The sequence below is a fragment of the Lissotriton vulgaris genome, chromosome 2_1 (genome assembly GCF_964263255.1).
Source record: "Lissotriton vulgaris chromosome 2_1, aLisVul1.2, whole genome shotgun sequence".
Lineage (NCBI taxonomy): Eukaryota > Metazoa > Chordata > Amphibia > Caudata > Salamandridae > Lissotriton > Lissotriton vulgaris.
Genome location: NC_141687.1, coordinates 1,230,599,455 through 1,230,626,611, shown reverse-complemented (window position 1 = coordinate 1,230,626,611; position 27,157 = coordinate 1,230,599,455). Strand labels below are relative to the sequence as shown.

The following is a 27,157-nucleotide window of genomic DNA, read 5'->3' as shown; positions in this document are numbered from 1 at the left end:
AATGTAGAGATTGAGGAAATTGGGAGGGTGGTTGCCACTGGAAAATTGATTGTTGTGGTACTTGTGGAAATCGTGGTGTATGTGGGGGCTGCTGGTGTTGATACGTAATGTATTCTGAGGGATTTATGGGCCCACTGTTTACTGGAAAGATGGGGCAGGGGAAATTTTGCTTTGAGGGTATGGGTAGGAAATAGGACAAGGAAGGGGATTTATTTGGGTGGCGGGTCCACTACTGGGTGTGTTACAGATATAATTTGATGCCCCTATCTCCCTAAATTTGATGGTGATGACGTCCCCCGCTATGGACTTCGTGCTTCTGCCGACCCATTCTCCTCTACGTACGGAGAAGATATCGCCCCTGATGGGGCGGGTAAGGGTTAATGGAGTTGGAGCCACTGGGCGCATTTATTCCTCAACTCTGTGAAGGTTTCTTTTAAACCCTCCTTCAGTGGTGGTACAGCTGTTAACACCACCACGAAGGGAGAAGCTTCCGGGGGTAAATTAATTATTTTGGGCCGAGACTGCTTGGTCTTAGGTTCTTGTGATTTTTCTGGAAAAGGGGTCTCTACTGGAATGGTGGTGTTTCCATTATTGCCTTTTGCTTGTTGGTTATTTGTTTTGGATTGACCTACTGGGTCTGTTTGTATTGCGAGGGGGGGATCTAGCGCAACCGGGGTATCTGGGGGAGCATCTGAATTGCTCCCTTTTTTAGCTAGAAGTTGTGTTGCTGACGCCTTTCTAGATGGTGAAGTGTTAGGCTTGGTCGTTGTGCCTGTTGTTTGTTTGATACAGGATGCTTTTTTTGGGAGTATTTCTTTTGCCCCATGCGTTTGAGCGGGACCATTACCGCTTATCTTACTGCTACATTTCGTATTGATTAGTGACGTGAGTCTGTCCAACTTTGATATTAGAGGTTTGATTTGTGCCGTAATTGTGGCTTCGAGGTCTGATTTGAGGTCCATTACCATATTTTCCACCCAGCAGGGGATACCTGCCGAGGAGTTGGAGGTGGGCGTGATCAGGTTGTGATTCTTTATTTTTATTTTGGGTTTTTCCTTGATATTTGGCATAGCCTTGGTGGAAGTGGAAGTATCTTTCCTTGTTTTTGTCGGTTCTAAGATCATTACTGAATCAGGTAGGATGGATTTACTAGTTACACTCTGGTCTAATTTTTCAGTTGGTGATTGACAGGCTTCTAAATCTGGGGTTGCCTCGAGGTCGACATATGAGTGATCGGAATCTGATTGGGTCACGGATAAATCTACAGAGTTTGGAACAGTCAGTGTGGGAACAATAGTTAATGGTAATGATAAAGAGCAATTGTTAGCGACTTGGTGAACGGGGGAGTTTGCGGTGGCAAGTGAACCTAGCGAAGAGCGTTTAGCCTGCATAAGGTCCAAATAAACTCTTTTCTCAAGTAAAATTATACTCTTATCGATGGTATCATTAACCCTGGATATGAAGAGGTCTATGGGTCCGGTCACTTGTGTCACAGATGTAGCTTTCTTGGAAATGCTTCTGGTTTTGGGACGCATCGTGATCGTCAGCGATGTAAATCAGGAATCGTGGGGGCCTCACGAATGATGTTTGGTGAATCCTAGTTCTGGCCACTCTATGTTGTAATGTAGAATGAGTATCACTGGGACGCCTATCTTACGTATAAGGGAACGAAGTGAATGCAGGGTGACAGGGCCGGGGCCGTCCTCTGCCGTCCTCGAACGGCCTCAAACGGCCTTGTCTTTGCCCAGTCTTCGCCCGTGCTGCGTCCCGCGCTGCGGGAGTAAGATGTTATTAAGTAGGGGGCGTAAAGGGCAGGGGGCGGGCCAGCAGGGAGAGCGGACCGGAAGCTCTTCCTTGGTCTCGCAGGGACTTCTGGGAATTGAAGTCCCCGCACGCTCGCAGCCCTGCTGGTGACTCGCGCCCCTTACCGCCTTGCCGCTGTTGGTCCTTGCGTGTCCTCCAGGAAGGCTGCTGGCGCTGTTACGGAGCAGCGATGCGGCACCCGCGGAGCAGGTGCGGCGAGGAGTGGGTAGGTGGTCTCGTGTGCCGATGTGCCGAGTGCCCTGGTGCACTTAAAAGCTTCGTCTCGCTGGGTCAGTGTCCTCTGTTAATATACAGGAAAGTAAGTGTCCCGCTGATGGCGGGAACGAGAACGCTTTTTAAACAACTGTGATGGGCGGGGGGCGGGCCAGCAGGGAGAGCGGACCGGAAGCTCTTCCTTGGTCTCGCAGGGACTTCTGGGAATTGAAGTCCCCGCACGCTCGCAGCCCTGCTGGTGACTCGCGCCCCTTACCGCCTTGCCGCTGTTGGTCCTTGCGTGTCCTCCAGGAAGGCTGCTGGCGCTGTTACGGAGCAGCGATGCGGCACCCGCGGAGCGGGTGCGGCGAGGAGTGGGTAGGTGGTCTCGTGTGCCGATGTGCCGAGTGCCCTGGTGCACTTAAAAGCTTCGTCTCGCTGGGTCAGTGTCCTCTGTTAATATACAGGAAAGTAAGTGTCCCGCTGATGGCGGGAACGAGAACGCTTTTTAAACAACTGTGATGGGCGGGGGGCGGGCCAGCAGGGAGAGCGGACCGGAAGCTCTTCCTTGGTCTCGCAGGGACTTCTGGGAATTGAAGTCCCCGCACGCTCGCAGCCCTGCTGGTGACTCGCGCCCCTTACCGCCTTGCCGCTGTTGGTCCTTGCGTGTCCTCCAGGAAGGCTGCTGGCGCTGTTACGGAGCAGCGATGCGGCACCCGCGGTGCAGGTGCGGCGAGGAGTGGGTAGGTGGTCTCGTGTGCCGATGTGCCGAGTGCCCTGGTGCACTTAAAAGCTTCGTCTCGCTGGGTCAGTGTCCTCTGTTAATATACAGGAAAGTAAGTGTCCGCTGATGGCGGGAACGAGAACGCTTTTTAAACAACTGTGATGGGCGGGCCAGCAGGGAGAGCGGACCGGAAGCTCTTCCTTGGTCTCGCAGGGACTTCTGGGAATTGAAGTCCCCGCACGCTCGCAGCCCTGCTGGTGACTCGCGCCCCTTACCGCCTTGCCGCTGTTGGTCCTTGCGTGTCCTCCAGGAAGGCTGCTGGCGCTGTTACGGAGCAGCGATGCGGCACCCGCGGAGCGGGTGCGGCGAGGAGTGGGTAGGTGGTCTCGTGTGCCGATGTGCCGAGTGCCCTGGTGCACTTAAAAGCTTCGTCTCGCTGGGTCAGTGTCCTCTGTTAATATACAGGAAAGTAAGTGTCCCGCTGATGGCGGGAACGAGAACGCTTTTTAAACAACTGTGATGGGCGGGGGGCGGGCCAGCAGGGAGAGCGGACCGGAAGCTCTTCCTTGGTCTCGCAGGGACTTCTGGGAATTGAAGTCCCCGCACGCTCGCAGCCCTGCTGGTGACTCGCGCCCCTTACCGCCTTGCCGCTGTTGGTCCTTGCGTGTCCTCCAGGAAGGCTGCTGGCGCTATTACCGAGCAGCGATGCGGCACCCGCGGAGCGGGTGCGGCGAGGAGTGGGTAGGTGGTCTCGTGTGCCGATGTGCCGAGTGCCCTGGTGCACTTAAAAGCTTCGTCTCGCTGGGTCAGTGTCCTCTCTTTCTGCTCTCACCGGCGCTAAGAGTCTTCACGTGCTTCCGCGTTCGCGTGATTACTTGTGTAACCAATAGATATGAGGTTTGGGGGTCCTTTAATTTTCCCTGGTTTTGTTTGTACATTTTGGGGTTTTAAGTGAGCAATCCAGAATAGAAGAGCATGAAAGCCCAACCAAGCTAGCTGATTGGGATGTTCATGATGATGAGGTTTGAGAAGACAATGATTGGATCAAGAGTGGTATATGCCTGAAATATGTGAGTTGTGCAAGGTCATGGAGAGAGCAGTTTCTATTAATTTAGTTTTAAGAGGATTATTGTTGGCATTCCAATGTATCCAATCTATATTGAAGTCGCCAAAGAAGGCACTGATAGAGCACTTAATGAGCATGGATGGAACAACATCAATGAAGTGGTCAAAGAAGATTATACAAAACCAGGTGATTTTATGCTACATTAGCCTGATTTTTAAATTATTTTGAATAAGTGTAGTGAATAGACCCCTTTGGCTTTGTCCAGCATGAGGGCATGCCCCCTTCATCAATATTAGGTCTGTTTTCATAAAGTGTGTTATTTGGTAATAAGATATCAAACAACATAGCTCTTACATTATCCAACACAGCCCAAGTATGCTTCTATTTGTCTTTTAAGAGACCCAAAAGCACCCGTCTCCTAAACCAATGTTCTTGCTGGCAATAGGTAAGTGCGCAATCCCACAATATGCTTACATTTTTAGAACAACTCACTGATCTCCTCCATTAATCATCAAAGCATCCATTTACTACTCATTGAAGTTGACACAGTCCCCTAATTTAGTAAATAGACATTCACATTATTGGTAACAAATCTTCATATGGTAAATAAGGCTTCCGTGTGCAATTAAAACCTCGGAACCATATGAAATGTAATCTCTGGACTACTGAAAGCACTGAAATGCGGACCAATGCTAAAACATGCATTAAACAATTTTCAATAACATACAAAAATCTAAACTAATGATGAAAACATTTCAAAAAGTTTCAGGCTATATAGAATTATTGTTAAATATGGTTCTAAAAATACTGAGGCCTAAATAAATATTGATGAACATTTATTTTATATACACTACGAAGGAACCCAGCTGGTATGGTAACAATATGATTAGATATCCTAAAAGTACCCATAATGATCTATTGAAAATGGCAGTCCATAACTGAAGCAGCTGCAAGTTTCACTTCTGTCTCACCCCTAACACTACTCTGATTAAGGCTGCAGTCATCCCTGAGACCACGGCACCTAATAAAATAAAGAAGGAGACTTGCAGTTATGATTGTGGGGGCAAAGTTATCTCCTGTTACTTACTTACTTATGCCTACTGCCCCTCCTGGGGTATAGGCCATCAACCAGGACTCTGTCCTGGGCTTTTCTTTCAGTTAGACTCTAGGTATAATCTCCTTGTAACCAGCCTTGAGGCCTCCGTGCCAGGTGTTTCTTAGCCTTCCTCTTTTCCCTTGAGGGTTCCAGGTGAGGGCTTGCCGGGTGGTGTTTGATGCATGCTTGCGGAGGGTGCCACTTATCCAGCCTAAGCGACTTTTCATGATTTCTTCATGGCAGGTTATGTTAAGTCTGCTGCCATAAGTCGTTGTTACTGATGGTGTTTGGCCAGTGGAGTTGGAGGACTTTCTCAAACAGGTGTTGCTGAAGATCTGGACTCTGTTGGTGGTGGTCACTGTTGTTCTCCAAGTTCCTGCTCCATACAGAAGGACCGATTTTACTTTGATGTTAAAAAGTCTGATCTTGGTTTGTAGCATTAGGTCCTTGGAGCTCTAGATCGTAGCTGAATAAAGGCAGGACTTATTTTGGCGATTCTTGCCTTGAAATCAGTGTGTGTCCCACCCTGCTTGCATATGACACTGCCCAGCTAGATGAAGGCTTCAACCTCTTCCAGTGCATTGCTTGTAGTAAGGACTGCATTTGTGCTGGCCATGTTAGCCTTCAGGATCTTGATTCTTCCCCTGTGAATGTTGAGGCCAAGTTATGCTGGTGTGACTGCCAATTTGTTGGACTTCTCTTGCATCTGCAGATGGATATTGGAGAGTAGGTCCAGGTCGTCTACAAAGTCTTGGTCATCGAGCTGCGTCCAAGATGTCCACTGGATCTCATTCCTTCTCCTTGCTGTGGATGTCTTCATGATCCATCCTATGGCCTGCAGGAAAGAGAAAAGGCGGAAAAAACAACCCAAGTGGACTCCGGTGTCACTTTGAAGGCTACAGTAAATTGCCTTCCATGGTCCATCTTGCAGGTCATTGACGTGTAAGAGTTCATGATGATTCTTACAAGTTTATCAGGCACACAATAATAGGTGAGGAATTTCCAACGGTTCTCTCTGTCCACGCTGTGTAATGCTTTCTCGAAGTTGATGAAGTTGACATAGATGGGGCAGTTCCATTCCAGCAGCTGTTGAATGATGATGCACAGTGTTGCAATCTGGTCTGTGCAGGATCTAACTTTGAGGAAGCCAGTTTGCTGGTCCTACAACTGAGCGTCAACATGTTCCTTCATTCTGTTCAGGGTGACTCTGTTGAACATATTGCCTGGGCTTGATAGAAGAGTTATCCCTCTGAAATGAAAGACTTTGTTCCTTTCTATCTGGGTGGGAACGGCACTGTGCTAATCATATGCTTAAACTACCCAGAGTTCTCTGTTTCTATTTTGCATAATTTATGTGGCACTCTATGCCTGAAAGGGTATTGTTTTGACTTATACTTGGTGCACCCTTGTGTCTGGAGAAAGCAAAACTTTTCAGAAGGGCTATAATGACAGTGAAACACATGCCAGGGGTTGCTTTCATTCATTCCAAGTTGGCTTGGAGGTAATTTAACAATTCAAAGATGTAATACTGTGCCGTGAGCAGTAAAATACTTTTGTCATTTTACAGCTCAGCGTGAATGGCACTGTGCTAATGCTATGCTTAAAGACTTTGCTGTAGTAATGGCAACATACTTTATCCGTTTTTATCATGCCATTGACAGCAATGTGCTAAAACTATGCTAAAAAGCAGACCTTTGAGGTGAGCAAATTTAGAGAGTTGGTGGTGTTGTAGGATGCTCCATACAGAAGCTGCTCTCTACCTAAACTTGGATACTACCCAGAGTTCTCTGCTTCTTTTTTGCTTAATTTATGCTGCACTCTATGCCTGAAAGGGCATTGTTTGAACTTATACCGGGTGCCCCTTTGTGTCTGGACAAAGCTAAACCTCTCTGAGGAGCTATAATTATAGCAAAACACATGCCAGGGGTTGCTTTTATTCATTCCCGTTTGGCTTAGATGGTATTTTACCAACTCAAAGCTGTAATACTGTGCCTGGAGTGGTAAAAGGCTTTTGTCATTTTACAGCTTTGCATGGATGTCACTGTGCTAATCCTATGCTTAAAGAATTTGCTGTAGAAACAGCAAAATACTTTGTCCCTTTGCATCTCGGCGTGGATGGCACTCTGCTAATTCTATTCCTAAAAACTTTGATAGAAAAGCAGACATTTGAGGAGTGCAAATTTAGAGTGTCGATGGTGTTGTAGAATGCTCAATACCTAAACTTGGGAACTACCCAGAGTTCTCTGCTTCTTGTTTGCATAATTTATGGTACACTACGCCTGAAAGGGTATTGTTTTGACTTATACTGGGGGCTCCCTTGTGTCTGGATAAAACATAGGGATGGCTCCAGCAATGTTCTTGGGTGCCCACCCACAGGACATTGTGGTTTGCTATGGCAGGGTGGGGCCACGCAACCCCCCTCCAAAAATGTTTTTTTTTAAAAAGGCAGGCCAGGCCCCTGGGGCCGAAATCAGCCTGGGGAGGGGGAGCACACGGTCCCCCTCCCCTATAAATAAAAAAATAACAAAGGCCCAGCCCTGGGGGATGGGGTCCCTGGGGCCGTAATCGACCTGGGGAAGGGGCGGCGTGCGCCCCTGTCCCTTTTCTATTTTTTTTTTTAATGGCTAAGGCCCTGGGGGTTGGGTCCCCGGGGCCCAAATAGGCTAAAAGAAGGGAGGGCCACACGGCCCCCCTTCCTAAAATAAAAAAAAAAGAAACTGGCAACTCGCCAGAGGACCTCTCCCGTCCCTGCACCAAGGTAGGTCTTGGTTCAGAAAGCAACCTTTTTTAAATGATGTAAATCTGTTTAATAGCTCCTGAGAGATACATGCATAAAAAATATAAGTATCTGTTGACCATGGAGGATCCGCAAATCCTCCCGAGTACGAGAGTAATTTTGATTGGCTGCCAACACACCAGGAAGTGTTGTCAGCCATCTTGTGAACAGAGTCGCAAGGAAAAAGGTAAAAAAAACATTAAAAAACAAGAAAAGGGGGCAGGGTAGAAACACCATGACCCCTAGGCCTGGCCAGGGGCTCCCACAGGGACCCCCAGGGCCCTAAAAAGCATTTTTCTTTTATTCGACAGGATTCGCGTAGGGTACGCAAATCCAGCCGCAATTTACTTTTAAACCGAAGCGCGGCAGCCTGCGCTTCGGTTGAAAAAAAAAAATAATTTTAAGCTCCTGGGTTGGCAGGTCCTGGGGAAATACATATTTAGGTAACGGAGAACCACGTGGTCCCTGCAGCCCCGGGGACTGCCACCTCCCAGGGCTTTTTATTAAAAATGTGTGGGGGGGCTCCTGCCCCCCACCCACACTGCCCTGGGGACCACCTCCTCCCCGGGGCTTCTATTTATTTTGGGCGGCGTGCCTCACGGCCCTCCCCAAGCCCAGGGGACCACCATCTCCCGGGGCTATCTGATTAAAATGCAGGGACCACGCGCCCCTGTAGACCCTTTAATAATGTGCGGGGCACACTGGCCCCCACAGCCACTGGGGACCGCCACCTCCAGCGGCTTTTTCTTAAAAATGTGTGTGGGGGGCTCCTGCTCGCCCATGCTGCCCCAGGGACCACCTCCTTCCCAGGGATTCAATTTATTTTGGGTGGGGTGCCTCGCGGGCCCCTCGAGCCCAGGGACCACCATCTCCACGGGGCTACCTGCTTTAAAATGTGGGGGCCAAGTGCCCCCCAGCAGCCCCTGCGATCATCCCCTCATTGTGGCTACTTTTAGAAACTAAGTGTGGGGTAACTCTAGCCCCTCCACACGGCCCTAGGGACCACCACCTCCCCGGGGCACTAGTTATTCTTATATGGGGGTCAGTTGCGGACACACGGCCCTGGGGATCACCACCTCCGCCGGGCTACACACATGTTGGAGGGGGCCCTCCATGCCCCTGGGGGTGCCCACCCCCTAGGGGCGGCTCCAGCAATGTCCCGGGGTGCACACCCCCGGGACATTTGCGGTTGCTATGTCAGGGCAGGAGCACGGCTCCCGCCCTGCTTTAGCAAACACTACTTTGCTTTATGGAAGCGAAAGCAGGAAATCTGCTCTTGCTTCCATGAAGCAAAGCAGAATTGCTTTTAGGCAAAGAGAGCTGCATGTTATCAGCTGTCTTTGTCCAAAAGCAATGCCGGCTCCCACAGGAGGCGGGGAGCCGGCAAGAACCGCAGGGGCACTTCGGCTCCTCCGCGTACCAACAAAGAGGCCAAGCCCCAGGGATGGGGTACCGGGCCACGCGGCCACCCTCCCTCAAAATAAATTTGTATTTGTTTTAAATCGGCCTGGGGAGGGTGGCAGTGCGCTCCCCTCTCCCTTTTCAATTTTTTTAATTTTGTAAATAAAATGGCTAAGGCCCCAGGAGAATGTGGTTCCCAGGGCCCAAAAGGGTCAGAAAAGGGGGAGCTACACATCCCCCTTCCTAAAATAAAAAGAAAAGAAGGGTGTGTGGCCTGTGTCCACTTCACATTATTCTCTCTGTGTGGGGCTTACTGGAGGTAACAGGTAGGCTATTTGGCCCCTAAAGATCCCCAGCAGCGAAGGGGACTTCAATCCCCATCCAAGAACGCGGCAGGGAGATCAATTGCAGAGGGGTGGGAAAAGGGCATGGCCTGCTATGAGAACTTAGCAGCCCTCTTATGTGGGACATACTGGAGGTAATAAGAGAGTAGTTGGCCCCAAGGATGTCATGGGGAGCCAACTACCCCTCCTGTTATCTCCAGTAAGTCCAACACAGTGGTATTGCTAAAAGGTCTTCGGAGGCCATGCCCCCTTTTCTCCACCACTCCGCAAATGTGCCTCCTGGCACACTGCTGGTTGGGGGATGAAGTCCACTTTTACGACTGAGGGACTTATGGCCAAGAAGCCCTCCTGGTACCTCCTGTAAGTGCCATGCAGTGGAATTCCTGAGCGCTGGTCGGAGGCCCAGCCCCCTTTCTCCACTACTCTGTAAACGTGACTACTAGTTAAAGAAGCATTTGCAATGTAATACGTCTCACATTTGCGAAAGTTAGGGCTGTTGGCGTTGTAAATGTAAGAGGTTTTTATTAATGTTTTTTGGAGTGGAGTACATTTACATAATTATGCGACTGTTCGGCAGAAGCGATTTTTGCATATCTATACATTTTACGCATTTGTCACATAATCCATCATCTGCCACATAGTCTGCAGATTTGAATAAAAAATCATTGTTTCTAGCTCCAACAGCTCAAACATTACCAAAAATGCAGCGCCAAGCATGGTCAAAAACTCTTTGCAAAGCTGGAATGGTTGCCTGTTACTTATTGCTAAATGTGGGGGTTAAATGGGTACTAATGATGCACAAACCACTCTTGCTTCATTCTCCACCTCTCTTAACTCTTCCTTCACCCTCTTCCATTTTTCTGCACCTCTCTTGCCTCTTTCTGCACTTCTCTTGCCTATTTCTGCACCTCACTTGCTTCTTTCTGCACTTTCCTTTTGCCTCTTTCTGCACATATGGTGCTTCTTTCTGCACTTCTCTTGCTTCTTTTTATACCTCTCTTGCTTTTCTGCAGCACTCTTCCCTCGTTCTGCATCCTTCTTCCCTCTTTGTGTGCCTCTCTTGCCTGTTTCTGTACCTCTCTTTCCTCTTTTGGCAGTTCTCTTGCCGCCTCCTGCACCTCTATTGCTTCTTTCTGCACTTCTGTTGCCTCTTTCTGTACCCCCTTGCCTCTTTCTGCACCTCTATTGCTTCTTTCTGCACTTCTGTCGCCTCTTTCAGCACCTCTATTGCCTCTTTATGCACTTCTCTTGACTCCTACTGCGGTTCTCTTGCTTTTATCTGCACCTCTCTTGTTTCTTTCTGCAACTCTGTTGTCTCTTTCATCACTTCTCTTGGTTCTTTCTACACCTCTGTTGCTTTTTTCAGCACTTCACTTGCCTCTTTCTGCACTACTCCTACCTGTTTATGCACTTGTCTTGCCTCTTTCTGCACTGCTGTTGTCTCTTTCTACACCTCTATTGCTTCTTTCTGCACTTCTGTTGCCTCTTTCAGCACCTCTATTGCCTCTTTATGCACTTCTCTTGACTCCTACTGCAGTTCTCTTGCTTTTATATGCACCTCTCTTGTTTTTTTCTGCAACACGGTTGTCTCTTTCATCACTTCTCTTGGTTCTTTCTACAACTCTGTTGCTTTTTTCAGCACTTCACTTGCCTCTTTCTGCACTACCTGTTTATGCACTTGTCTTGCCTCTTTCTGCACTACTGTTGTCTCTTTCTACAACTCACTTGCTTCTTTCTGCACCCCTCTTGCCTCTTTCTGCACCCCACTTCCCTCTTTCTGTACTTATCTTGCCCCTTTCTGCACCCCTGTTCCATCTTTCTGCAGTTCTCCTGCTTATTTCTGCACCTCTGTTACCTCTTTCTGCACTTCTATTGCCTCTTTCTGCACATGTTGCTTCTGTATGCACTTCTCATGCCTCTTCCTGTACCTCTCTTCCCCATTTCTGCACCTCTGTTGCTTTTTTAGCATGTCTCTTGCTTCTTTCTGTTCCTCTCTTGCTTCTTTCTGCATCCCTCTTGCCTCTTTCTCCACCCTTCTTCCCTCTTTGTGTACCTCTCTTGCCTCTTTCTGCAACTCTCTTGCCTCTTTCTGCAGTTCTCTTGCCTCATTCTGCACCTCTGTTGCTTCTTTCTGTACCTCTCTTGCCTCTTTGTGCACCCCTCTTGCCTGTTTGTTCACCTCACTTGCCTCGTTCTGCACTTCCCCAGCTTTTTTCTGCACCTCTCTTGTTTCTTTCTGCAACTCTCTTGCCTGTTTATGCTCTTCTCTTGCCTCTTCTGCACCACTGTTGCCTTTTTCTGCACCTTGCTTGCTTTTTTCTGCACCCCTCCGTGACAGGAAACGGCTCAAAACGCAAAATGGACACACTTTATTTTTACAGTGAAAACTGACCCTTTTGTTTGCAAAGTGCCTAGCTGTAGATTTTGAACCCTAGCTCTGCCGGCACCTAGGGAAACCTAGCAAACCTATACGTTTTTGAAAACTAGACACCCCGGGAAATGCTGGATGGGGTGACTTGACTGGCTCCCTTCATGTTCTATTACCCAGAATCCCTTGCAAACTTAAACGTTTGTACAAAAAAACATATTATCCCCACATTTCTGTGGTGTAAAGTTATGGAATCTGCGTGGATCCACAAAATTGCGTTCCCCAAAGTTTTCAAAGAAAAATGATACCTTACTTGTGTGGATAGGCCAAGTGCAAGTGACAAGAAATGGCCCAAAACCCAATGTGGACACACCACATTTTCACAGTGAAAACCGATCCTTTTTTTGAAAAGTGCCTAGCTGTAGATTTTGAACCCTAGCTCTGCCGGCACCTAGGGAAACCTAGCAAACGTATACATTTTTTAAAACAAGACACACAGGGGAATCCAGGATGGGGTGACTTGACTGACTCTCACCAGGTTCTGTTACCCAGAATCCCTTGCAAACCTAAAAATGTGTCCAAAAGAATACATTTTCCTCAAATTTCTGTGGTGGAAAGTCCTGGAATCTGCGTGGATCCACAAAATTCCACCCGCCCCACGTTACCCAAAGTCATCCGAGAAAAATGGTACCTCACTTGTGTGGGAAGGGCTAGTTCCCGCGACAGGAAACGACCCAAAACGCAACGTGGACACACCACATTTTCACAGTGAAAACGGACCCTTTTTTAGCAAAGTGCCTAGCTGTAGATTTTGAACCCTAACGCTAACAGCACCTAGGGAAACCTAGCAAACCTATACATTTTTAAAAACTAGACACTCAGAGGAATCCAGGATGGGGTGACTTGTCTTGCTCTCACTAGGTTCTGTTACACCAAATCCCTGCAAACCACAAAATATGTAAAAAAAACACATTTTCCTCACATTTCTGTGGTGGTAAGTTCTGGAACCTGCGTGGATCCCCTTTCCAATGATACCTCTCCCGTCTTCCTATGTGCTCGGGGGGTTGAGAGAGGCCCCTGAGTACATAGAAAGTGAAACTGAAATGAACCTCTAGGCTCATTTTTGTTTCGGTTTCTGTGCAATGAAGTCAATGTGACATGCGCACTGATCTTCATGGCACAGAAACAACACAGACAGCCTCAGGACCTGGTGAAGCCATACCCCAACTCCTGAGGCTTTCGGGGGAAAAGGAAATCCCTCTGGTGCCTGCAACAGAGAGATTTCCCGACCAGGAACCGTCCTGCGCACATGAGCACAGTGGTGCAGGACGGCTCCGGGCCATCCTGTGCATGGAAGGGGTTAATGCCGGTTGTTGATGAAATTACAATCACTTGATGCATGAATTGTGTGTTAAAAATATTGGTGATGAAATAAAGCGTTGTGCGTGACGCACACTGTTGTACCTTTAAGAACTCCATGACCCCGGCTTGGAGTCATGTGAACAAGACCACGGCTGTGGTTGGAAAGTGTCTTCTCTCTGCGGATTAAATCCCTTAGGATGATCAGTGTGGCTCAAGAATCCTTTATATTGTTGATTTATTGTGTGGAATATCGTCTGTTGTCTGACCGACCTACCAAAATATATATATTTTCATTAAAAAAACAAAGGTTTCAGAGACATTATAGTTAGAGAAAAGAATTTAAAAAACCTTAAAAATTCAAACAAAAGTTACAGGGACATTATAGTTAGGGTCAGGTTTTACTGATACAAAACCAGAGAAAATCAGCCGTTATAGTTAGCTGAGTTAACTAAAACACACACCCCCACAATGCACTGCTTATGCCCTTACACATTACATCACTCATGTCATGGTCAGTGACATCACTCATGACATCGTTCATGACATCTCAAATGACCCTGTGGTCCCAGATGGCTCCCACCTCCTGCGGGAGCCGGCTTTGCTTTTTACCCCATGGAAATGCAAAGATGCAGCTCCCAGGGGGTAAAATGCAAAGTATGCTCGCTTTGAACAAGCAACAGCTAAGTGCTCTCACTTTTTCAAAGTGAACACATTGCTACGAGATAGCAGGAGCAGTGCTCCCACTGTAACCTATCAAACTTCAATGTGGGGGGGTGGGCACCCCAAGACATTGCTGGAGCTGGCCCTGGGGGATGGCAGTCCCCAGGACCACTTACGGCTCCAGGACGGGGGCTGTGCTGACCCCTACCATTGGAAAGTAGCCCTGGGGAGGTGGTGGTCCTCGGGAATATGTGGGGGGCTGGAGCCCCCACCACACATAATTTTATACATACACCTGGGGAAGTGGTGGTCCCTGAGGCCGCGTGGGGGGCAGGAGCCACCGCATGCATTATTATCTACATAGCCCTGGGAGTTGGCTGTCACCAGGGCTGCGTAGGAGGGCAGGAGCAACCCTTGCAATTTTTTCCCATATATCCCCAGGGAGGTGGTGGTCCAAAGGGCTGCGGGTGCTGTGTGGCCCCACTGCACTTCAATGTATAAGCCCTAGGGAGATGACAGTCCCCAGGGCTGTGGGGGTCTCAGCATCCCGATTTCTCATTGCCTTGGCATCAGAAGACCCGGGGCCTAAAGAAAATGAAGCACTTTGTTTAAAAAAAGAAAAAAGAGCCAGATTCGCAGATCCACCGCAAATCCCGCTAAATATTTTATCAAAAAATGGGTTTTTTGGCACCCCCTAAGCAGGCCTAGGAGTTCAGGGTGTTTACACCCTGCCCCTGTTTTTCACATTTTTTAAAACTTTTTTCTTGTGACTCGGTTCAACCGAGTCCAAGATGCCTCCCAACGCTTTCTGGTTTGAAGTGTTGGCAGCCAATCAGACCGCAGGCTCGAGATCTGGAGGGTTCGCAAATCCTCTGCGGCCACAGTTGTATATCTGAGAAATGTTTACATTTCTCAGGAACTACTGAACGGATTTACACCATTTAACAAAAAGAGTACTTTCTGAACCAAGAGTGTCTAAAGTTTCCTATGGAAATTACCTTGAAAAAAATGCATTTTGGGACCCCCCTTTCCTCAGCCCCCACTTGACGAATAACCCAAAAAACTTTCAACACAGCAGCTGACGTGACCACCCTATTAGTTCTGAAAATTGCATGGAAATTCATCAAACAACGACAAAGATATTAGCAAAAAAACAAGGTCCCAACTATAACTACCTACTGTTGACCACCCCTCAGCAATCCAACTGTGTGGGGCATACTGGAGGCAACAGGAGGTCTTGTTGGCCCCTAAGGACCCTCAGCAGCCAAGGGGACTTCATTCCCCAACCAGAAGTGTGACAGGAGGCTCATTTGCAGAGTAATGCAGAAAGGGGAGGAGCCTCCTGAGTGTTGCCTGCTTTTTTTGCTGCTTTTTTAGGAAGAGAGAAACCATTCCCCGGAGCCAGGCCTTTTTATGTTTTTTTAAAGTAGAGGGGTTGCATGGCCCCTCTCCCCGGGCTGATATTGCCCCGGGGACCCCATCCCATAGGGCATGGCCACCTTGTTGGGGACTGTGGGGGGAGCCTGAAGGCCCCCGCGGTCCCTGCTGGCTCCCCACCTCCTGCAGGAGCTGGCATTGCTTTTGGACAGAGGGAGCTGCTGACTTGCACGAAGCAGACCAGAGTCTGCTATGGCTTGGCAGTAGAGTCTCTATCAAAGCCGTCCCCTCGCAAGAGTTCTGTAACTCCTTGAACCCCTTCTTCATTGACAAAATTGCAATGATAAAGGCTAGCATTCCGTCTTGTAATAACCTGCCACTCAGCCCTACTGTTGTCCAAAACCATAGCACCTTTATGCAATTTCCAAGCATCACCTAGCTTGCTTTTGTGGGCTTGCTTTCTAAGGTCAAGACAGGTTCTCCTACCGACTGTTGTCCCCCTAGTATTTTGAAAGAAATTTTCACTACCCTACCCAGTCCTGCACTTCATCTCCTGAATCAGTCACAATCCCAGGGCATTGTCCCCGCTACTTTCAAGGAGGCCATTGTCATTCCCCTCTTGATGAAGTCGGGGGCTGACCCTCAATTGTTAACAAATGATTGCCCTATTTCCTTCCTTCCATACCTTGCCAAGGTTTTGGAAACTCATGTCACAAGATGCCTTACTGAGTTCCTAGAAGATTCTGAATTCCTTGATTCCAACCAGGCAGGGTTTCGCCCGGCTCATTCCACCGAGGCAGTGATTCTCACAGTTTTAGACTCCCTTTGTGACAGGATTGACGCTGGTTCTCTGCAGGGCCTTGTCCTGCTTGACCTCTCCGCGGCCTTTAACATGGTCAACCACACTCTTTTGGTCGATCGTGTCAGAGACGCGGGAATCACGGGACCTGCCCTTGGCTGGATTATCTTCTTTTTGGAGAATCCCTCACAGGCAGTCAGTACAGCACCTTTTATCGCTCCCAGAATGAGCATTTCCTGTGGAGTCCCTCATGGCTCAGCGCTCTCTCCCTTGTTATTTAATCTGTACCTTCTCCCTCTTGTCCAAGCTTTGAAAGAACGCATAGTCTGCACCTTCAATTATGTAGACGATTTTCAACTCATTTTCCCCATCAGTAACTCCTCAGAGTCCGTTCACACTTTCCAGTCAACCATGCTGTTCATTAGTCAGTGGATGAACAGCAATCATCTTAAGCTCAACCCGGACAAGACTGAGCTAGTTCTCACTGGAGGTATTACTAACAACCCCTGGGGCCCTCATTTCTGGCCCGGGGAACTTGGCCAAGCTCCTTCTCCATCGACTACGGCCAAGAGCCTGGGGGTCATCATCAGCCAGGACCTCACAATGAAGGCTCAGATAGGGTCTGTGATCTCTACCTGCTTTTTCCAACTTTGGAAAAAAAAATATCTGCAGGTTCCTGACCTATGAAGCTCGAATCCGGGTCATTCTTGATATGGTTATGTTTCACGTTGATTATGCCAACTCACTTTACTATGGCATTCCCTCTATCTTTTCAAAAGTCTACAACTGGTTCAGAACCTGCTGGCTCGCTTGATTACTCGCCAACCCAGACATGTCCACATTACCCTCCTTCAGAAACAACTCCACTGGCTCCCAATAATCCAGCGTTGCACATTCAAGGTTGGGTGTCTTATTTTTAAATCCCTCAATGGGAAAAGTCCTAAATTTGTGAACAATCTGATTCACAAGCATGTTCCCACACATAATCTCCGCTCAGCACACAAGCAACTGCTGTCTCTGCCTTCCTACAGACTAAAGTGCATTGGTGGTGCCAGGTTTGCTGTCCTGGCCCCCATGTTTTGGAACTCCCTACCCTCCGAAATATGCTTCTCTCCAACTCTTCTTAGTTTCAGAAGCTGTCTAAAAACTTGGCTATTCTGTCAGGCCTTCTAATCGTGCACTTCGAACTTGGGTTCTGGAAACATTGTAATGCCAAGAAACCTCCTCGTGTATGTGCGCTTTACAAATTCATTTTAACATAACATTTAACATAACAAAGGTGCTCCAGCCAAGTCATAGTAAACTGAAATGTCCTGGGGTGGGCATCCTGGGACATGCTGAAGCTGGCCCTGGGGAATGGCTGTCCCCAGGGCCATGGAGGGCTCCTGGAGAAAGGGGCCGAGCGGCCCATCTCCATTATACAAATTTGTCTCAGCAAGGTAGTGATCCCCGGGATCTGCAATGGACCTCTTTAATTGTTGTATGTGTGCCCTGGGGAGGTGGTGGTCCCTATGGTTGAGTGGGGGCCTGAGCCCCCATGCACTATTATTTGATATAGCCGTGGGGAGGTGGTGGTCACCGGAGCAGGTGGGTTCGTGAGGCCCCCACATAATTAGAAATAGACCTAGTGAGGTATCTGACCCCGGGGCTGCAGGCGGGCCCAGTTGGCCGACCAGCATTCATAATGAAAAGTGCCCCAGAGAGGTGGTGGCCCCGTGGCTATAAACAGCCTAAGGCAGGGGGCCCCGTGCGCCTGCTTCATATATTTATTATATGCCCCAGGACCTAGTTCACCTGGGGGATATTTAAAAGCAAGCACAGAGCCTGGCTTGCTTTTTCTTTTCTTTTGCCGTGAATATCGATCCCCCTCCTGTTACTTTCAGTAAGTCGTACACAGGTGGATTACCGTTAGCTGGTAGGAGGCCCCCGTTTTCTCCACCACTCTGTAAATGCACCTCCTAGCGCACAACTGGTTGGAAGATGAAGAGAATTTCAGCAGTTATAGTTACCTGAACTAACTATAACTTATACACCCACAATGCACTGCATTTGACCTCACATATTACATCACTCATGACATGGTCAATGACATCACAGATGAAATCTCAGAAGACATCACTGATGACATTATCCACAGAACCACTGACACTCCCATACAACCTCTGGTATGCCTTCTCAGACACCCAGCCAGCCTGTCACATACCCATTCACAGACCCATAAAACCCCTCATACATCCATTTACTCATCCGTAGGGCAACTCACACACCCACTCACTCATTCATACAGCCATTCACACAACCACTCACTCACCCATACAGCTACTCATACAACTAGTCACTTCAGCTTCTACATACCCACTTATTCTCCTGCTCATCTTTTTCAGGAAGCTCCCGGTGGGCCAAATCCTGGGGGCATGCAGGATTATTATAAAAAAAGGAGGGGAGCTCATGAGGCCCCGCTCCTAGGCTTTTGAAAGACCTAGGGACCACCATCTCCCCAGGGCACTAATGTTTACATGTCTTGAGTGATGCAATATGTGAGGTCATAAGCAGTGCATTGTGGGGGCATAAGTTATAGTTAGTTCAGGTAACTAAAACTGATGATTTTCAATGGTTTTGTATGAGTGAAATCTAAGCCTACCTATAAATCCCTATAACCTTTGTTTTTTGCAGTTAATTTCTAAGGCATTTTAAATGCTGATTCCTAACTACAACTTCCCTGTGACCTTTGTTTTTTTCCAGTGAATATCTATATATATATTGCCAAACGTCACGGTAATGAAGGAAAAGAAGTTTCCACAAGCTCACTTATCATATGCATGAATGTTTTTGATTGCATAGCAGAAAAGGACAACGCATTTCGACCACGTCCATGGTCTTGGTCACATGACCTCCTTCTCAATTATACCTCTACTTAAAAGGTATGTACATGTCACATGGGTATAGACATAGAAAAAAGTGTACAGTGCAATCATGTTACACACAGTGATAGAAAAGACAATATAAATTACCAATATTGTCAGTACATGCGTGGGGATGCCTGAGGTATTAATGGTGAATATGTTTGATAATAATTAGATGCTTAATATACATGCATCATGTGGTGTTTAGTTTCCTTATGTTTGTCACTGGGTCTAGAGCAACTGATACCATCTGTGCCATGGGGGTTATAGTATGGGTCTAGTGCCCTAGGTGATCACAACCTTCCTCTACTGGAGGCCCAGGTTTCGGGCAACTCTGGAATCTGATATGCTGGCTAGGTTTGTGAGGTCGAACACAATCTAGGTATATTACCTTGTACAAGTGTTGTCTTTGGATCAGTGGTGTGGGTCTATTGCCCATTCTGCTGATTGTTCTCCTCTGATGGAGGCCCAGGTTGTGGAAAGAGATGCAGGTATAGTAACTGTTGGAAATAGGAGCCTGGGCCAGCCCAGTTGGGCTGCCAGAAATTAGTTCCCATTACAAAGAATGTAACTGTGTGAAGTTTTGGAGTCCAAAACTGGAAGGACTACAACGTGTTGTCTATAAAGACTAGGAGTAACAAGGGACCGAGGAATCTCCATCAACTCCAGTGTACATAATTGTATCCGGGGTGTGTTGTTCCGTGTGAGGTCTCTGCCACATGTATCTTTAAAAGTCCAAAGAGAATTATCATTAGCACGAGCTTACTCCACTATAGTCAAAATATCAGGTTTCCAGAAATTACTTATGAACCACATTGTTGTATAGACAACTAATTAATCACTCAGAGCATACAATTATATGGCAATTGTTGATGTGAACAAGTTTACAAATTGCAAAAAAAGGGAAGAAAAGAGGTGGGGTGTGAGTCAGCTGCCAAGAATAACCATATTATCATTAGACTTGTGATTCATAGATGAGAATACATCTCTTCATCTTGGGTGAGGCCATTAGGGAATTTCGTGCCAGCCATGAGGATGAAACGAGATTCCAATTTACGCAGGGCAGCTTGGCAATTGACTCCTCTGGGATTCTGGTTCACTGCATCAAGCTCAAAGAATCTAACTCTAGACCAGTCTCCCTCATGCTTGATGGTAAAATGTCTAGCTGTACTGTAGCTGTGATCCCTATTTGTAATGGCCATCCAGTGTTCTAAGATTCCCTTTTAACTGGGAATGTTGTTGATCCTATATACCAGAGGCCTCAGGGGTAAATAATGATATTTACCACGAAATCCGTGTTACAGGTAATCAGCTTTGGAATTTTCCAGCGAGTTTTGGTTCTTTCTAAGATGATCTCAGACACATTGCTGCTATTCTTGCAGGCTTTAGAATTGCCACATCTGCAGAAACCCTTGGTTTGTTTCTGCCAATTTGTTTCCTTTGTCTGTAGGTGACTATGTATGATAATGTCTTTTAAAGAGGCACTCCTCCTGTATGTGATAGAAGGCATAGGGGCATATTACCAAGCAATAGCGATAATTATCGCTATTGCTTGGTTAGCGGGAAAAAAATATCGCCGAGCACCGAGGATTTTTACGGCTGAGATACCTTGATATTATCAAGGTTTATCTCAAAAGCGGTAAAAATCCTGCGAAATGCATGAATATCGCTGAAAAATCAGCGATATTCATGCATTATCGTGACAATGCTCTTAGCCAAGTAATCCACCTTCCATTGGATAACATGGCTAACAACTGCTTTTAGCAGGTGTTAGCTTTTGGAGATATTCGCGCTTAGTGCGAATATTTCCAAAAGTTGTTAATAGGAGTTAGAGATGTTAGCGACTGTTTTCAGTCGCTAACATCTTGGCACGCCCACTTTGCATGTCATTAGCGATAGTTATCGCTGACATGCAAAGTGGGCCCCTAAATGCCCGCTTTCGCCTACAAGCTGTCGCTAACTGGTGTTAGCGACAGCTTAGTAATAGGGCGATAAAATTATCGCTGCATTAGCGGGAAAAAGTCCAGCTAATGCGGCGATAATGCCCTTGGTAATATGCCCCTCAGTGCCTATCTTATTTCTAAGGATTGGATCCTGCCTTAATATGTCCCATCTCTTCCTCAAGATTTTACGTAACTGGTCTGCCTGGCTGTAGTATCTTTTAATGAACCTTATGGGTTCTTTGGTCGCTTTGTTGGGAGTTTTCTCAGATGTCATATATATATTGTTTCCTCTGGAAAAAAATGGTTATGGTACCATTATGGTTAGGAAAAATGTTCAATGTTAAACTCTTAAAACCACTAAAATTCACCAGTTAGAGTTATCTCAAGTTACTATGACTTGTCCCCAAGGGTAACAATAACTTGTGCCACCACCATGCACAGTGATATCATCAATGATGTCAAAGAAGATGTCATGAGTGATGTAATATGTAGAATAAATTAGCAGTGCATGGCGAGGGCATTTGTTATAGTTACTTAGGGCACAAGTTATATTTAATTACGATAACTCTTGTGAATTTCATTGGTTTTTAGAATTTAAAATAGAACATTTCACATAACTATAAAGTTACTTCAACCTTTTTTACAGTGAAGTTCCAGGGTTCTTTTAACGTAAAGTAATCTTTAATTACCATATGTAATCAACCCCTGCCATGCATGGCCTCCTGCGGTGGGTAGCGAGGGGGTTGGCTGCAGGGTCTGCCTGCAGCCAATTTCCTGCATGCAGCCAACCCTACGCTGTGCACAACCTTTGGCCATGTTGCCAACTCTTCCAAGGCAGCCAACCTGTAGTGTACGAATGACAAGACTTCAATGAAAGTACACAAGTTTATTGTCTGGAGCCAAGCAATACCAATGTCCATTCAGCACCTCCTTCAGTCGTTCTCTCACTCCCATTCCCCTCAACATTCCAATGTTTGAACATAGCATAAGCTTTGGGACATAGCCTTCACAACAATAACCAAGCAAGAAATAAATAAATAACATAACTCATCCCCTCCTTTTCAATAAGCAATAAAGCTTAATACAATGGTTCCAAATTTGTGACAGGAATCAAACATAGAATTATAAATCGAATCTGATAAGCGCACAAAACCTGGAAAGGAAGAATCATTAAATAATTCTGGACCATGGGAATCCATCCCATCGTGCACATAACCCTCCAACCATTTGGGAGGTCTCTGTGCACTAACATTCTCTCTCGTACTATCACCAGCGCGCCTCTTGCTTTCTTTGCCTATAGAGGCATCCTGATAATCCTGACAATTTCCCACATATTCCACACCAACCTCACGTCCCTCTATGGAAACTTCATCACCAGATTGACCATCCATATCATCATGTCCAGCAACTCCATCTATTTCAACACCATCATTCTTACTCACACACCGCTCACCAGAATTCATAACCTCCGATTCCAACCATTGGAAATCCTCCTCAAGATTACTGATGGGGAATTCATTCCACTGCTCCTTAGAACCAGGAGCTACATGCTGCAAATTCCAAACTTTTCTACTCCTTTCCCTGACAGCATTATTTAGAATTTCAACCAAAATTGACTGTCACCCTTCCTAGTCTTACCCGATTTCTTCACAAAATCCAGTCACCAACTTCAATGCTGACCGGCATGAGTCTATGGTTTTTCATTGTAGTACACCTTCGTTTTAGAATATCTATCAGCCAACTTACTTTGAACTGAACCCAATGACCAATGTTAGACACCAGTAGTGCACAACCAAACTGGGTTAAATTCAGACCTGTGGTTGCACACTCTCATAATTACAAAGGGAGATAACCCAGTGGAATCATTTCTTATCATCCTAGACGTCCAAATGGCTTTATGCAGTTGCACCTCCAAATCCATAGTTAGCCAAGGCTGAATTGATGACCTCCTTGACAACTTGGTTGAACCTCTCAACAGTTCCATTTCCACTTGGATTATATAGAGAAGTACTTCTATGTGTAAAATATTACTTGGCTGCATTTGATCGGAACTGTAACCCATTGCAAATAAGAACTGAACTTGGTAACCCTTCAGGGCCCATGCAGTGTCCATAAACTCCAACACATGTCAACCTTTATTACAACACTTACAAATGGCCTCTTGGAAAACAGATCCATGAGTACTATGACATATTTTTAACCTTCACCCAAGGGACGTAAAAGATCAATGGCCACTTAATGCCAAGGATGTTTGGGAATGTAATCCTCACACATAGGCAGTCTTAAAGTTTGCACGGTTTTGTCTGCAGAAGAGCAATTTTTTACAACTTTTTACATACCTTCTCACTTCTGCAGCCATGACAGGCCATTAAAATAGATCTCTGACCACAGTTTTAGTCCTAACTATACCAAAATGGCCCGAGTATCATTATCATTATCAATAGTCAGCTGTAATCTGACTTCCCAAAAAGCTCTTAGTTCAGAATTGAGCTTTCCACTGATAGCTCAGTTGCTCCGAACATATTCCTTGACTCGCTTCAATACCTCAACCTTCCCACTCTCAGTGAGCACTGTTGCTTACTCAAGGTGTGCTTGCTGCTACCATGCACAAATGCCCCTTGGAATTACTTCCACACTTCCTATTCGAAGTCCTACGGTTTAGTAGGCATCCCTGACAAACAGTCTGCTAAAACGTTATCCTTGCCAGGTAAATAAACCACTTTATATTCCTATATGCGCATGGATAATCTAGCAATTCATACTGATGCTCAAACAGTTCCTTCTATGCCCAATAGTTTTACTAGCAGTTTATGATCACACACATTAATGTGACTGTTTTAACCCATATGAAAGCCCTAAAGTGGTCCAAAGCTCATGCATGTGCAAGTGCTACTGTTTCAATTGCAGGATACCTTTCCTCAGTTGGAGATAATGCACAAGAGGCAAAGGAAATAATGAATTCCCTTCCATCCTTGTCCTTCTGAGACAGTACAGCTCCCAGACCGTTCCCACTGGCTTCTGTAGTGATGCAACTGTTTAAATTTGGGTCAAAATACTCTAATGCCTATACCTTGTCAATGATCAAAGTTAAAAGCTTAAACATATCCTGGCATAAGATAGACCATCAAATTTAGCTTTATATTTTAGTAACTGTCTCATATGAAAGGTCATAGCTGCGAAATGTGGAATGAAATTTGAACAATATTCCACTAACCCTAGGAACAACCTTAAGAAATCATTATTGCTCGGGCAGGGGCTTCCTTGATGGCATTGATTAATGAGGATTTTGGTGTAACACCATCCACACCGATTTCCTGCCCCAAGTATGACACTTTATCTTTGGCCAAATTGCATTTGGAGAGCTCTACGGTGAGACTGTTCAATCCAAGAATGCCCATGACTTTCCTTAACCTGGATTTTACACGTTTCTGTCTTCCCCAAAAACTAAAATGTCATCTTGGAAAAACCTGATATCAGGCACCTTGCAAAATATGCTGAACATAAGCCTCTGAAAGACAGCGGCTGCTGATGCCAAACCAAAAGGCATCCTCCTAAATTGAAAAAACCCAAATGGTTTAATGAAGGCCATATATTATTGAGTGAGGTGTTAAGAAAATTTGGTGATACACGGCCGATAAATTGATTGCTGAGAAAAACATAGCACTCTTTACCCCTTCGATGCTGATGACGAGCTCAGCTCGTCATCACCCACGGGTGGCGTGTGCTGATGACGAGCTGAGCTCGTCATGTAACGCGGAAAAGTGAAAAAAGCAGCGCAGCGCAAAAATCGCCGCAGCAGCGATGCGGTTAAACTCATCACTATCTTGTTGATCTTTGGTAAAGGGAAATGGTCAATCACAATGTTATTATTAAAGTGGCGCAAATCTACTTGCAGCCGGATCTTCCCATTGCTGCGTCAGCCACCACCAAAAGGGAGATCCATTTGATAGGCTCAATGACTCGTAATAAGACTAGCTTGTCCAATTCCTTAGACACTTCTTCATATTATGGGTACACTCCTATCTTTATGTACTTTGGATGTTGCACCACTCTTTAGAACAATACGATGTTCAATGCCCAATATGTCGTGCTGAAATCAACTAACTTTGTATTGGCCACATTCTACCCCTCATCCACAACTTTCACCTGGTCCGTGCTGCTGCAGTCTAGAATGAGATGTAATTTACCTCAATCAACCAATCCTTAAACTGGTGGCTTAATACAATTTTGCATGAGCACACCTGCCTTTGAACTTGAACATGAGCCACTGGTACCCCAAGATGTCAATCTTTTCTCCTGTATAACCTTGAGGTTGTGTGTTAGCTTCATAAAGGCTTTCTCCAACTTTCTCAACAAACTTCTTCCTCCACATATCCTCATTGACCGTTGTGTAGGGTGATCCTGAAACAGCAAACATCTTGACCACCATACCACTGATACTTATTATGCATTCTCACTTATTAATGGAGACTTTTTCTCCAATATTGAGGATTAACTTGTTGGAAAGATTGAACATACTACTAGGTCTATCATCTTTACATCCAAAATATTCAACTTCATTTTGCGTACCATTGTGAAGTATACACCTTACACCACTATTTTTTTTTTCTTGCAAACTTTGGCATAGAGTCTGATTGTACCACAGCTACTGCATTTTTGCTTTAAGACTGGGCAATATTTACTATACGCTGGGTGGTCACGGCTATCGCATCTGTAACAACTCCCCTTAATGATGGTGTTTGATTTAGATTAAGCATTGAAGGATTTCTTTGTGGATTTTACGTTGAGTTTACCTACAACTTCGGTATCCTTTCCCTTGGCTATTAGTTATTTTCTTCAATGCCCGAATATTTAATTCTTACATACACTATTTGTAACATCTTCAAAGGGAGAGCCGCCGTGTATCTATAATCTTTCCTGGATAACTTGATTATTAACACGCATTACTAGCTGTTTTCTAACCTATTCATCCTGCAAATTTCCAAATTTGCAATCTATGGTCAATTTCTTAAGTTCAGCCACATAATCATCTTCTGACCCCGCTACATTTTCAAATTTTTTTTTTCAAAGACTTTATTTCGGTTAGTTAGATAACCATAAAAGCACATACAATTTAAAATACATTTATCAACAGTTCGTGAATAAGTTAAAAACAATTAATTTGATAAAATGTCATCTTACATTCATCTGAGTGAGAAGAACACATATTAAAAGCTTAAAACAAAAGATTTATACAGTAAAAGTAATAAAAGATTAAAATATCGCTAATTACCCATTTATTCACAGGGGCTCAATGCTAATATATAAAAATGTGTGCCATCTTTATCTGAGCAAATTCCTTCGCATTAGCCACATAGAAAATAAAAATGTTGCTACAGCAGTAACTACCAATGCATTGGTGTCTGATTTCAAGATCCTAAAGAACACCAAATAGTTCTTAATTCCTACATTTTTACACAGCTGTATTATCCACTTTCTCCTGATGTTGCAATAGGCTGGGCAAAAAAGGGTAACGTGCAGCGGAGTTTCAGTCTCCGATTTACAGCCTGGACACGGACGTGCTGGACCCCCCTTCCACCTGTCAGTAATTGAATATAAAGGCAAAGTACCATATCTGAATTGGAGATAGAGCTTTTTCGCCAAGGTTGGTTGGATAGCGTCTAGTTCCTGTTCAAAGCAATAATCTATCTTGTGATCCAGGAAGCCATCAGTAAGGCTTGATAGCCTGGCTGAATGATAGATTTCCTGTAGATTATTGCATTTTATGGTGTCTGCCAAGGTTTTCTTTGAAATAGCTGGGCAGGAGACCCCAGGATCAAGCCAGAGATTCTCAAGCCCAATTCTACTTGCTGACTGCCTTATGGAGGATAACCAGGGGATCCTACCCGCACCCAGAGAGGCCATCACCACCTTTAGTTCCTCCCTCTAACTCTCCAACTCGGGAGTACTCAATATACTCCATAGTCTCCTCCAATAGAGGAGCGGGCGTGAGGCGATGGCATCTGCTATCGGTCTGATGTTCAAATCCAGCCTAAGTGGTACTAGTGGCGTACTTTTTGGCAGGGTCAGAATTTGCCTGATAAAGTTATTTTCTGTAATGGATAACTCATGTGACGTAGGTGCCCCCAGAGCTCTGCCCCATACAGGGATGAAGCTCTAGCTTGAACTTTGTAAATTTCAAGTGGCGCACTCACTATTTTTTGCACACAATTTTTTTGAACTTTTAAAATCCTCCCGACGGCCTGGGTCAGTTTTAAATTGGCCTTGGCCATTTGTGTACCCCACCCCATTTTGTCATTCAAGGATAGGCCTAAGTAATCAA

General features: G+C 45.9%; 1 pseudogene; it reads right to left on the bottom strand.

Annotated features, from left to right (window-relative positions):
* Window positions 1-5,452: 5,452 nt before the first annotated feature.
* On the bottom strand, window positions 5,453-25,252 carry LOC147732419 (uncharacterized; annotated as a pseudogene).
* Between the last annotated feature and the right edge of the window lie 1,905 nt (window positions 25,253-27,157).